The sequence below is a fragment of the Symphalangus syndactylus genome, chromosome X (genome assembly GCF_028878055.3).
Source record: "Symphalangus syndactylus isolate Jambi chromosome X, NHGRI_mSymSyn1-v2.1_pri, whole genome shotgun sequence".
In the NCBI taxonomy this organism is placed as follows: Eukaryota; Metazoa; Chordata; class Mammalia; order Primates; family Hylobatidae; genus Symphalangus; species Symphalangus syndactylus.
Window position 1 is genome coordinate 72968451 of NC_072447.2, and position 13661 is coordinate 72982111.

The 13661-nt window shown below is 37.0% G+C and overlaps 1 protein-coding gene across 2 annotated transcripts in view; it reads left to right on the plus strand.

Annotated features, from left to right (window-relative positions):
- The window catches only part of ZC3H12B (zinc finger CCCH-type containing 12B), a 490484-nt gene that overhangs the window by 10913 nt on the left and 465910 nt on the right, over positions 1-13661 (plus strand). The window contains exon 1 of one of the 2 annotated variants that reach the window (XM_063635297.1): positions 5794-6424. The exons of the other annotated variant lie outside the window; for it this stretch is intronic. The gene's annotated coding sequence lies outside the window, so the exon portion shown is untranslated. Of the gene's footprint in view, positions 1-5793; positions 6425-13661 lie in introns of those variants that run through there. 2 annotated transcript variants of the gene reach the window in all.

Here is a 13661-nt window from a genome sequence, read left to right on the forward strand (position 1 = left end):
ATGAAGCAAAATGTTCTTAATGGCATCTAGAATGATGTATTTTTTCCAGGTTTTCAAGATCCAGCAGAGGAATCACTGTCTCTGGCAGCCATAGATTTATGAAATGTATTTCTTAAATAGTAAAACTTGAAAATCCAAATTACTCCTTCATTCATGCACTTCAGAAGGGATGTTATGTTATCAAGCATGAAAACAACATTAATCTCTGTGTACACATCCATCAGAGCTCTTGGGCGTCTAGGCGTATTTTCAATGAGCAGTAATATGTTGAGAGGAATATTTTCTTGGGAGCAGTAGGTCTCAACAGTGGGCTTAAAATATTCAGTAAACCATGCTATAAACAGATGTGCTGTCCTCCAGGCTTTATTATTCCATTTATAAAGCACAGGCAGAGTAGATTTAACATAATTATTATGGGCCCTAGGATTTTTGGAATGGCAAATGAGCATTAGCTTCAATTTAAAATCACCATCTACATTAGCCCATAACAGGAGATTCAGCCTGTCCTTTGAAGCTTTGAAGCCAGACATTGACTTCTCTCTAACTGTGAAAGTCCTAGATGGCATCTTCTTCCGATAGAAGGCTGTTTTATCTACATTGTAAGTCTATTGTTTAATGTAGCTACTTTCATCCATTATCTTAAGTAGATCTTCTGGATAACTTGCTGCAGCTTCTTCAGCACCACTTGATGCCTCACCTTGCACTTTTATGTTATGGTTGCAGCTTCTTGCCTCAAACCTCATGAATCAATTTCTGCTAGCTTCCAACTTTTTTTCTGCAGCTTCTTCACCTCCCTCAGCCTTCACAGAATTAAAGAGAGTTAGGGCCTTCCTCTGTATTAAGCTTTGGTTCAAGGAAATGTGGATGGTTTGGTTTTTCATCCAGACCACTAAAACTGTCTTCTTAACAGCCATAGGCTGTTTTGCTTTTTTATTGTTCATGTGTTCAGCGAGTAGCACTTTAATTTCCTTTAAGAACTTTTACTTTACATTCACAGTTTGGCTAGCTGTTTGGCACAAGATACCTAGTTTTTGGCCTATCTTGGCTTTTGATATGCCTTCTTCACTAAGCGTAATCATTTCTGGCCTTTGATTTAAAGTGAGGGATGTGCTACTCTTCCTTTCACTTGAACACTTAAAAGGCCATTGTAGGGTTATTAATTATTGTGATTTCAATATTGTTATGTCTCACAGAATAGGGATGCCCGAGGGGAGGGAGAAAGATGGGGGAATGGCCAATCAGTTTAGCAGTCAGAACATGTACATATTTATTGATTATGTTTGCCATCTTCTATGAGCACTTGTTTGTGGTGCCCCCAAACAATTACAGTAGTAACATCAGAGATCACTGATCACAGATCACCATAACAGATATAATTAGAATGAAAAAGTTTGAAATATTGTGAGAGTTAACAAAATGTAAGAGAGACATGAAGTGAGCACATGCTTTTGTAAAAATTGTGCCAATAGATTTGCTCAATGCAGGGTTGCCACAAAACTTCAGTTTGAAAACAAAAAACAAAAAACACAGTATCTGCAAATCGTGATAAAAGGAGGTACCCCTGCATATTATTTTTAAAATGAAGATTCATAGAAAATTGCAATAAATGTACAGGGAGATCCTATTCATAGCTCACCTAGCCCACTTCAATGTTATGTGGCATAACTACAGTATGATACAGAAACCAGGAAATTAATGTTTATCTTATTCAGTTTTCCTTACTTTTGTAAGCACTCTGTGTATGTGTGTGTGTGTGTGTGTGTGTATAGCTCTACTCATTTTCTCACATGTATAGTTTCTAACAATTGTCACCACTCCAAAGGCTGTTTCAGGGTAACACTTTATAAAGACACACTCACCTCCTTTTCCTCCTCAAACATCTGATCTCTAATTTGTTCTGTCTTTCTCTGTAATTCTGCTATTTCATGAATATTATATAATGTCCCTCTTTCTTCCTGGTAATTTTCTTTGCTCTGAAGTCTTCTTTATCTGGTATTAGTATATGTACTGGTGTTTTTAAAAAATTCATATCTCAATTATATATATTTTTCCATCCATTTACTTTCAACCTACCCATGTAGGTGTATTTGAAGTGAATTTCTTGTAGACTGCATATAGTTGGGCTAAGATTTTTTTTAAAAGAAAAACTACTCTGCCAGTCTCTATCTTTTAATTGGTATATTTAGACTAGTTTATATTAAAATAATTATTCATATGTTGGGGCTAAGTCTTTAATTTTTAAAATTGTGGTAAAAAATAACATGGTATCTACCCTCTTAAGAAAATTTTGAGTGTACAGTACAGTATTATAAATTATATGCACATTAATGTCCAGAAGATATCTAAAACTTTGTATCTTGCATGATTAAAACTCTATACTCATTGAACAGCATCTCCACATTTCCCCGTTTCCCTGGGTTCTATCAATTTTATTACTTTTATGTACCTCCTGTAACTGAAATAATGTAGTATTTGTCCTTCTGTGACTAGTTTATTTCACTCAGCATAAAGTCCTCAGGGTTCTCATGTTGTATGCCTGGATTGTATGACTGGATATGACAGGATTTTCTTCTTTTTAAAAGCTGAATAATATTCTATTATGCACATATGCCTCATTTTCTGTATCTATTCATCCATTGATGGACATTTAGGTTGTTTACACACCCTGGCTATTGTGAATAATGCTACAATGAAGAGAGGAGTGCAAATATCTCTTCTAGATACTGTTTTCAATTCTTTTGGGTAAATAGCAGTGGGGTTGCAAGATCATATGGTAGTTATATTTTTAATTTTCTGAGGAACCTCCATACTGTATTCCAAAGTGGCTACACCATTATAGAGTCCCAACAACAGTGCACAAGAGTTCCAATTTTTCAATAACACTTATTTTCTTTTTAAAGTAAATTTTATTATACATAAGTGAGGTATACATATATAATGATGTTATGAGGTACACATATATAGTAAAAATATTACTATAGTGAAACAAATCAACATATTGGGTCATCTCATATAGTTACCTGTTTTCTCTCCTGTGGCACGAGCAGCTGTAATCTGTTCATTTGGCAAAAATCATGAATACAGTGCACTACTATTACCTATAGATGTCCTGTTTGTAAGACCTAAGGTACGACACTAGTTATTTTCTGGTTTTTGTTTTGTTTTGTTTTAATCATGGCCATTTTAATAGGCATGAGGTGATCACTCATTTTGGTTTTGATTTGCATTTCTCTGGTGATTAGTGATGTTGAGCATCTTTTCATATACTTGGTAGCCATTTTTATGTTTTCTTTGGAGAAATATCTATTCAAGTCCTTTTCTCATAATCAGTTCATTTTTTCTATTGAGTTGTATGAGTTCCTTTTATAGTTTGGATATTAACTCCTTATCAGTTGTGTAGGTTTTCAAATATTTTCTCCCATTCTGTGGGTTTCCTTTAACTCTATTGATGTGTTCCTTTGCTATGCAGAAGGTTTTTAGTTTGATTTGGTCTCACTTGTCTATTTTTCCTTTTGTTGCCTGTGCTTTTGGTGTCTTATCCAAAAAATCATTCCCAAGACTGATGTTATGAAGCTATTTCCTTATGTTTTCTTCTAGGAGTTTTATAGTTTCAGGTATTACAGTTAAGTCTTTAATCCATATTGAGTTGATTTTTGTATATTGTATAAGATAAGGGTCCAGTTTCATTCTTTTGCATGTAGATATCCAGTTTTTCCGGCACCATCTGTTAAAGAGATTATCATTTTCCTATTATGTAGTCTTGGCACCATTGTTGAATATCATTTGACTGCATGTGTGTGTGTTTGTTTTCAGGCTCACTATTCTTTTTGAAATTGGTCTATATGTTTGCCTTTATGTCAGCTTCATACTGTTTTGATTACTGTAGCTTTGTAATATGTTTTAAAATCTTGGAGTGTGAGGTCTCCAGCTTTGTTACTCTTTCTCAATATTGTTTTGGCTATTGGGAGTCCTTTGTGGATCTATGTGAATTTTAGGATTGTTTTCTATTTTTGTAAAAAATGCCATTGGGATTTTGATGGGGATCACATTGAATCTGTAGATAGCTTTGGATAGTATGGACATTTTAACATTATTAAGTCTTCCAATCCATTAATACAGATGTATTCCAACTTACTTGTGTCTTCTTTAGTTTCTTCCAAGAATGTTTTGTAGTTTTGTAGATGTAAACTTAGGTTGTTAATTGAGATCTCTCTTTCTTTCTTTCTTTTAATGTATGTTTTTATCTCTATAAAATTCCCTATTAGTACTGCTTTTGCTGCATCTCATAAGTTTGGGTATGTTGTGTTTTCATTTTTATTGGTCTGAAGATATTTTGAAATTTTTATTAAGATTTCCTGTTTGACCTATTGGTTATTCAAAAGTGTGTTTTTTAATGTACATATTTTGAATTTTCCAACTTTCTTTAAGCTATTATAGAAGTTCTTTGTCACCTTGGTTAAGTTTACTTCTAAGTATTACATTCTTTTGATGCCATTGAAAATACAATTGTCCTAATTTTTTTGTATTGTTAATTGCTAGTCTATGGAAGTGCAACTGCTTTTTATTTGTGATTTTGTGTTCTTCAACTTTATTGAATTTGTTTATTAATTCTAACAGGTATTTTTGTGGAGTCTTTAGGATTTTTTATATATGAGATCACTTCATCTGCTAAAAGAGATAATTTTTCTACTTTCTTTCCTATTGGGTGTTTTCATTTTTTTTTCTTAGCTAATTGCTCTGGAGAGGATTTCCAATGCTATGTTGAATAGAAGTGGTGACAACAGGTATCCTTGCCTTGTTCCTGATCTTAAAGGAAAAGCTTTCAGGTTTTTATCATGAAGTATGATGTTAGGTGTGGACTTTTCATATATGATTTTGTTGACCATATATGGTTTTGTTGAAAATTGTTGAGGCAATTTTCTTCTGTTCTTAGTTTGTTGAGAGTTTGTCACAAAAGGGTGTTGAATTTTGTCAAACAATATTTCTGTGTCTATTGAGATGACCATGGAATTTTTATTCTTCACTTTCTTAATGTGATGTATCATATTAAGTGATTTTTTATATGGTTAGCCATCCTGGATTCACAAGGATAAATCTCACTTGGCCATGAATTATAATCCTTTTTAATATGCTGTTGAATTTGACTTGCTAGTATTTTGTTGAAGATTTTTGCATCTATGCTTATCAAATATATTGGCTTATTGATTTCTTGTTGTGTCTTTGTCTGGATTTGTTAATAGGGTAATGCTGTCTTCATAAAAGGAGTTTAGAAGTATGCCTTCCCCTTCAATTTTTTTGGAAGACTTTAAGAATGATTGTTTGTAGGGGGGTTATTAACTGATTTAATTTTCTTACTAGTTATAAGTATGTTCAGATTTTCTCTTTCTTCATGATTCAGCGTTGGTAGGTTATAGATTTCTAGGAATTTATCCATTTCTTTCAGGTTATTGAATTTATGGACAAATAGTTGATTGTATTGGTTTCTTTTAATCTTGTTAATTTCTGTGGCATCAGTTTTTATGTTTCCTCTTTCATTTCTGATTCTTTTGAGTCTTCTCTTTTCTTATTCTAGCTAAAGATTTGTCAATATTTTTTATCTTTTCAAAAAAGCAGCTTTTAATTTTATTGATCTTTTCTATGTTTTTTTCTTCTCTATTTATTTCTGCTCTGGTTTTTATCATTCCTTTCCTTCTGCTCACTTTAGTCTTAGTTTGATCTTCTTTTTCTAGTGCCTTCAGATGTAAAGTTAAGTTGTTAATTGAGATCTTTCTTTCTTTTTTAGGTGGAAGAAATATGGATATGCTGTATTCTGTTTGAAAGGATTCATCATGAACCAGAAAAAAATCAATGAAAAGGGACATTTCACCTAGATTAAATTTTGCAATTTTTAAAAAGCATATGAGCAAAGAAACTATCCTCCAAACATCCAAATAAGGAAGAATGCATTACCTAACAATAGGAACAAATTAAAAATAATTGATTCAGCCTAAGACTTTTTTTTTCAGCAAAGAAGTAGTTTAATAATTGCAGGGCCAGCCAAGTAAGGAGAAAGGGAAAAAACTTCTCAAACCCATCTCTCTGAGAATTTGGAGGCTAGGTTTTTTAAGGACACTTTGGCAGGCAGGGGATAGGAAACTTTTAAAAAATGATTGACTGGGGATGAAATCACAGGGGTACCTAAAACTGTCTTGGCTTAGCTAAGTCAGTTCCTGGGAGGGGGCTGTCTCAGGACTAGGTGGTATCTCTTGGTCAGCTCTTGGTCTGCTGCTAAATCTGAAAAATATCTCAAAGACCAGTTTTTTTAAGTTTCATAATAGTGATGTTATCTATAGGAGTAGTTGGAGAAGTGTAAAACTTGTGACCCCCAGTTACATGACTCGGCTGCTGTAAGCAACTTATAGAAAAACACATAAAGCAATGGCAGGTAATTGTTTAACTATGTCTATCGTTTAGCAAAGTTCAAGGCCCCACCGTAATTCTTTTTCTAATTATTATTTTTTAAAATGTTTGTGGGTACATAGTAGATATTTATATATTTGGGATACATGATATGTTTTGATACGGACATGCAATGTGAAAAAGCACATCATGGAGAATAGGGTATATATCCACTCAAGAATTTATTCCTTGAGTTATAAGCAATACAATTCCACTCTTTAAGCTATCTTAAAATGTACAATTAAGTTATTATTGGTTATAGTCACCCTATTGTGCTATCAAATAGTAGGTCTTCTTTGTTCTTTTTATTTTTTTGTGCCCATTAAACATACCCACCTCCCCCTAGAACCCTACTTCCCAGCCTCCATTGTTTTGATTATCAGATCCCACAAATAAGTGAGAAAATGTGATGTTTGTCTTTCTGTGCCTGGCTTATTTACCTTAACATAATGATCTCCAGTTCCATCTATGTCGTTGCAGATGACTGAATTTCATTCTTTTTTATGGTTGAATACTACTCCATTGTGTATATATGCCACATTTTCTTTATCCATTCATCTGTTGATGGACAAATAGGTTGCTCTCAAATCTTAGCTATTGTTAACAGTGCTGCAACCACCATAGAAGTGCAGATATCTCTTTGACATACCGATTTCATTTCTTTTGTGTATATACTCAACAATAGAATCACTGTTGTATTTGCTATATCAATTTTTAGTTTTTTGAGGAACTTCCAAATTGTTCTCCATAGTAGTTGTCAATTTACTTTTTTATCAACAGTATATAAGGGATCACTTTTCTCTACATCCTCACCAGCATTTGTTACTGCCTGTCTTTTGAATATAAGCCATTTTAACCGGAGTAAGATAATTTTTACTTATAGATTTGATTTGCATTTCTCTGATGATCAATGTCATTGAGCCCCTTTTCACAGTTTAGAAGTATTTCCTCCTGCTCTATTGTTCACGTGCCTGTTTGCCATTTGTGTGTCTTTTTTTTATTATACTTTTTTAGGGTACATGTGCACAATGTGCAGGTTTGTTACATATGTATACATGTGCCATGTTGGTTTGCTGCACCAGTTAACTTGTCATTTACATTAGGTATATCTCCTAATGCTATCCCTCCCCTCTCCCCCCACCCCACAACAGGCCCCAGGGTGTGATGTTCCCCTTCCTGTCTCCAAGTGTTCTCATTGTTCAATTCCCACCTATGAGTGAGAATATGCGGTGTTTGTTTTTTTGTCCTTGCAATAGTTTGCTGGGAATGATGGTTTCCAGTTTCATCCATGTCCCTACAAAGGACATGAACTCATCCGTTTTTATGGCTGCATAGTATTCCATGGTGTATATGTGACACATTTTCTTAATCCAGTCTATCATTGTTGGATATATGGGTTAGTTCCAAGTTTTTGCTATTGTGAATAGTGCCACAATAAATATATTTGTGCATGTGTCTTTATAGCAGCATGATTTATACTCCTTTGGGTATATACCCAGTAATGGGTTGGCTAGGTCAAATGGTATTTCTAGTTCACAATCCCTGAGGAATAGCCACACTGACTTCCACAATGGTTGAACTAGTTTACAGTCCCACCAACAGTGTAAAAGTGTTCCTATTTCTCCACATCCCCTCCGGCACCTGTTGTTCCCTGACTTTTTAATGATCACCCTTCTAACTGGTGTGAGATGGCATCTCATTGTGGTTTTGATATGCATTTCCCTGATGGCCAGTGATGATGAGCATTTTTTCATGTGTCTTTTGGCTGCATAAATGTCTTCTTTTGAGAAGTGTCCGTTCATATCCTTTGCCCACTTTTTGATGGGGTTGTTTGTTTTTTTCTTGTAAATTTGTTTGAGTTCATTGTAGATTCTGGATATTAGCCCTTGAGTAGATTGCAAAATTTTTCTCCCATTCTGTAGGTTTCCTGTTCACTCTGATGGTGGTTTCTTTTGCTGTGCAGAAGCTCTTTAGTTTAATGAGATCCCATTTGTCAATGTTGGCTTTTGGTGCCATTGCTTTTGGTGTTTTAGACATGAAGTTCTTACCTATACCTATGTCCTGAATGGTATTGCCTAGGTTTTCTTCTAGGGTTTTTATCGTTTTAAGTCTAACATTTAAGTCTTGAATCCATCTTCAATTAATTTTTCTATAAGTTGTAAGGAAGAGGTCCAGTTTCAGCTTTCTACATATAGCTAGCCAGTTTTGCCAGCACCATTTATTAAATAGGGAATCCTTTCCTCATTGCTTGTTTTTGTCAGGTTTGTCAAAGATCAGATAGTTGTAGATATGTGGCATTATTTCTGAGGGCTCTGTTCTGTTCCATTGGTTTATATCTCTGTTTTGGTACCAGTACCATGCTGTTTTGATTACTGTAGCCTTGTAGTATAGTTTGAAGTTAGGTAGCGTGATGCCCCCAGCTTTGTTTGTTTGGCTTATGATTGTCTTGGCAGTGCGGGCTCTTTTTTGGTTGCATATGAACTTTAAAGTAGATTTTTCCAATTCTGTGAAGAAAGTCATTGGTAGCTTGATGGTGATGACATTGAATCTATAAATTACTTTGGGCCGTATGGCCATTTTTACGATATTGATTCTTGCTATCCATGAGCATGGAATGTTCTTCCATTTGTTTGTATCCTCTTTTATTTCATTGAGCAGTGGTTTGTAGTTTTCCTTGAAGAGGTCCTTCACATCCCTTGTAAGTTGGATTCCTAGGTATTTTATTCTCTTTGAAGCAATTGTGAAAGTGAGTTCACTCATGAGTTGGCTCTCTCTTTATCTTTTATTGGTGTATAAGAATGCTTGTGATTTTTGCACATTGATTTTGTATCCTGAGACTTTGCTGAAGTTGCTTATCAGCTTAAGGAGATTTTGGGCTGAGATGATGGGGTTTTCTAGATAAACAATCATGTCGTCTGCAAACAGGGACAATTTGACTTCCTCTTTTCTAAATGAATACCCCTTTTTTCCTTCTCCTGCCTGATTGCCCTGGCCAGAACTTCCAGCACTATGTTGAATAGGAGTGGTGAGAGAGGGCATCCCTATCTTGTGCCCATTTTCAAAGGGAATGCTTCCAGTTTTTGCCCATTCAGTATGATACTGGCTATGGGTTTCTCCTAAATAGCTCTTATTATTTTGAGATACATCCCATCAATACCTAATTTATTGAGAGTTTTTAGCATGAAGGGTTGTTGAATTTTGTCAAAGGCCTTTTCTGCATCTATTGAGATAATCATGTGGTTTCTGTCATTGGTTCTGTTTATATGCTGGATTACATTTATTGATTTGCATATGTTGAACCAGCCTTGCATCCCAGGGATGAAGCCCACTTGATGATGGTGGATCAGTTTTTGATGTGTTGCTGGATTCGGTTTGCCAGTATTTTATTGAGGATTTTTGCATCGATGTTCATCAGGGACATTGGGTCTAAAATTCTCTTTTTTTGTTGTGTCTCTGCCAGGCTTTGGTATCAGGATAATTCTGGCCTCATGATATGAGTTAGGGAGGATTCCCTCTTTATCTATCGATTGGAATAGTTTCAGAAGGAATGGTAGCAGTTCCTCCTTGTACCTCTGGTAGAATTCATCTGTGAATCCGTCTGGTCCTGGACTTTTTTTGGTTGGTAAGCTATTGATTATTTCCTCAATTTCAGAGCCTGTTATTGGTCTGTTCAGAGATTCAACTTCTTCCTGGTTCAGTCTTGGGAGGGTGTATGTGTCCAGGAATTCATCCATTTCTGCTAGATTTTCTAGTTTATTTGCATAGAGGTGTTTATAGTATTCTCTGATGGTAGTTTACATGTCTGTGGGATCGGTGGTGATATCCCCTTTATCATTTTTTATTGCATCTATTAGATTCTTCTCTCTTTTCTTCTTTATTATTCTTGCTAGCGGTCTATCAATTTTGTTGATCTTTTCAAAAAACCAGCTCCTGGATTCATTGATTTTTTGAAGGGTTTTTTGCATCTCTATCTCCTTCTGTTCTGCTCTGATCTTATTTCTTGCCTTCTGCTAGCTTTTGAATGTGTTTGCTCTTGCTTCTATAGTTCTTTTCATTGTGATGTTAGGATGTCAATTTTAGATCTTTCCTGCTTTCTCTTGTGGGCATTTAGTGGTATAAGTTTCCCTCTACACACTGTTTTAAATGTGTCCCAGAGATTCTGGTATGTTGTATCTTTTTTCTTGCTGGTTTCAAAGAACGTCTTTATTTCTGCCTTCATTTCGTTATGTACCCAATAGTCATTCAGGAGCAGGTTGTTCAGTTTCCATGTAGTTGAGCGGTTTTGAGTGAGTTTCTTAATCCTGAGTTCCAGTTTGATTGCACTGTGGTCTGAGAGACAGTTTGTTATAATTTCTGTTCTTTTACATTTGCTGAGGAGTGCTTTACTTCCAACTTTGTGGTCAATTTTGGAATAAGTGCAGTGTGGTGCTGAGAAGAATGTATATTCTGTTGATTTTGGGTGGAGAGTTCTGTAGATGTCTATTAGGTCCTCTTGGTGCAGAGCTGAGTTCATTTCCTGGCTGTCCTTGTTAACTTTCTGTCTCGTTGATCTGTCTAATATTGACAGTGGGGTGTTAAAGTCTCCCATTATTATTGTGTGGGAGTCTAAGTCTCTTTCTAGGTCTCTAAGGACTTGCTTTATGAATCTGGGTGCTCCTGTATTGGGTGCATATATATTTAGGATAGTTATCTCTTCTGGTTGAATTGATCCCTTTACCATTATGTAATGGCCTTCTTTGTCTCTTTTGATCTTTGTTGGTTTAAAGTCTGTTTTATCAGAGACTAGGATTGCAACCCCTGCCTTTTTTGTTTTCTATTTGTGTGGTAGATCCCTTTATTTTGAGCCTATATGTGTCTTTGCACGTGAGATGGGTTTCCTGAATAGAGCACACTGATGGTTCTTGACTCTTTATCCAATTTGCCAGTCTGTGTCTTTTAATTGGAGCATTTAGCCCATTTACATTTAAGGTTACCATTGTTATGTGTGAATTTGATCCTGTCACGATCTTAGCTGGTTGTTTTGCTCGTTAGTTGATGCACTTTCTTCCTAGCCTCGATGGTCTTTACAATTTGGCATGTTTTTGCAGTGGCTGGTACTGGTTGTTCCTTTTTCCATGTTTAGTGCTTTCTCCAGGAGCTCTTGTAGGGCAGGCCTGGTGGTGACAAAATCTCTCAGCATTTGCTTGTCTGTAAAATATTTTATTTCTCCTTCACTTATGAAGCTTAGTTTGGCTGGATATGAAATTCTGGGTTGAAAATTCTTTTCTTTAAGAATGTTGAATATTGGCCCCCACTCTCTTCTGGCTTGTAGAGTTTCTGCCGAGAGATCTGCTGTTATTCTGATGGGCTTCCCTTTGTGGATAACCAGACCTTTCTCTCTGGCTGCCCTTAACATTTTTTCCTTCATTTAAACTTTGGTGAATCTGACAATTATGTGTTTTGTAGTTGCTCTTCTCGAGGAGTATCTTTGTGGCATTCTCTGTATTTCCTGAATTTGAATGTTGGCCTGCCTTGCTAGATTGCGGAAATTCTCCTGGATAATATCCTGCAGAGTGTTTTCCAGCTTGGTTCTGTTCTCCCCGTCACTTTCAGGTACACCAATCAGATGTAGATTTGGTCTTTTCACATAGTCCCATATTTCTTGGAGGCTTTGTTCATTTCTTTTTATTCTTTTTTCTCTAAACTTCTCACTTCATTTCATTCATTTGATCTTCCATCACTGATACCCTTTTTTCCAGTTGACTGAATCGGCTACTGAAGCTTGTGCATTCGTTACGTAGTTCTCGTGCCATGGTTTTCAGCTCCATCAGGTCATTTAATGAGTTCTCTCCACTGGTTTTTCTAGGTAGCCATTTGTCCAATATTTTTTCAATGTTTTTAGCTTCTTTGCGATGGGTTCGCACTTCCTCCTTTGGCTCAGATGTTTGATCGTCTGAAGCTTTCTTCTCTTAACTCCTCAAAGTCATTCTCCGTCCAGTTTTTTCCATTGCTGGTGAGGAGCTGCATTCCTTTGGAGGGGGAAAGGTGCTCTGATTTTTAGAATTTTCAGCTTTTCTGCTCTGTTTTTTCACCATCTTTGTGGTTTTATCTACTGCTGGTCTTTGATGATGGTGACGTACAGATGGGGTTTTGGTGTGGATGTCCTTTCTGTTTGTTAGTTTTCCTTCTTACAGTCAGGACCCTCAGCTGCAGGTGTGTTAGAGTGCTGGAGATCCACTCCAGACTCTGTTTGCATGGGTATCAGCAGCAGAGGCTACAGAACAGTGAATATTGCTGAACAGCAAATGTTGCTGCCTGATAGTTCCTCTGGAAGTTTTGTCTCAGAGGGATACCCAGCCATGTGAGGTGTCAGTCTGCCCGTACTTAGGGGTGCCTCCCTGTTAGGCTACTCGGGGGTCAGGGACCCACTTGAGGAGGCAGTCTGTCTGTTCTCAGATCTCAAACTCCGTGCTGGGAGAAGCACTACTGTCTTCCAAGCTGTCAGACGGGGACATTAAGTCTGCAGTGGTTTCTGCTGCATTTTGTTCAGCTATGCCCTGCCTGCAGAGGTGGAGTCTACAGAGACAGGCAGACCTCCTTCAGCTGTGGTGGACTCCACCCAGTTCACGCTTCCTGGCCGCTTTGCTTACCTACTCAAGACTCAGCAATGGCGGCTGCCCCTCCCCCAGCCTCGCTGCCACCTTGCAGTTGGATCTCAGACTGCTGTGCTAGCAATGAGCTAGGCTTTGTGGGCATGTGACCCTCCGAGCCAGGTGCAGGATATTATCTTCTGGTGTGCCATTGCTAAGACCATTGGAAAAACACAGTATTAGGGTTGGAGTCACCCGATTTTCCAGGTGCTGTCTGTCATTGCTTTGCTTGGCCAGGAAAGGGAATTCCCTGACCCCTTGCATTTCCCGGGTGAGGTGATGCCTCATGCTGCTTTGGCTCATGCTTGGTGTACTGCACCCACTGTCCTGCACCCACTGTCTGACAAGCCCCAGTGAGATGAACCCAGTACCTCAGTTTGCAATGCAGAAATCACCTGTCTTCTGCATCGCTCACGCTGGGAGGTGTAGACTGGAGCTGTTCCTATTTGGCCGTCTTGGAACCCGCCCCCCCCCGCATTTGTTCATTTTTGCTTTGGCTGCCTGTGCTTGTGGGGTATTGCTCAAAAAATCTTTGCCCAAACCAGTGTCCTGGAGATTTTCCCCAATGTTTTCTTGTAGTAGTTTTAAATTTCA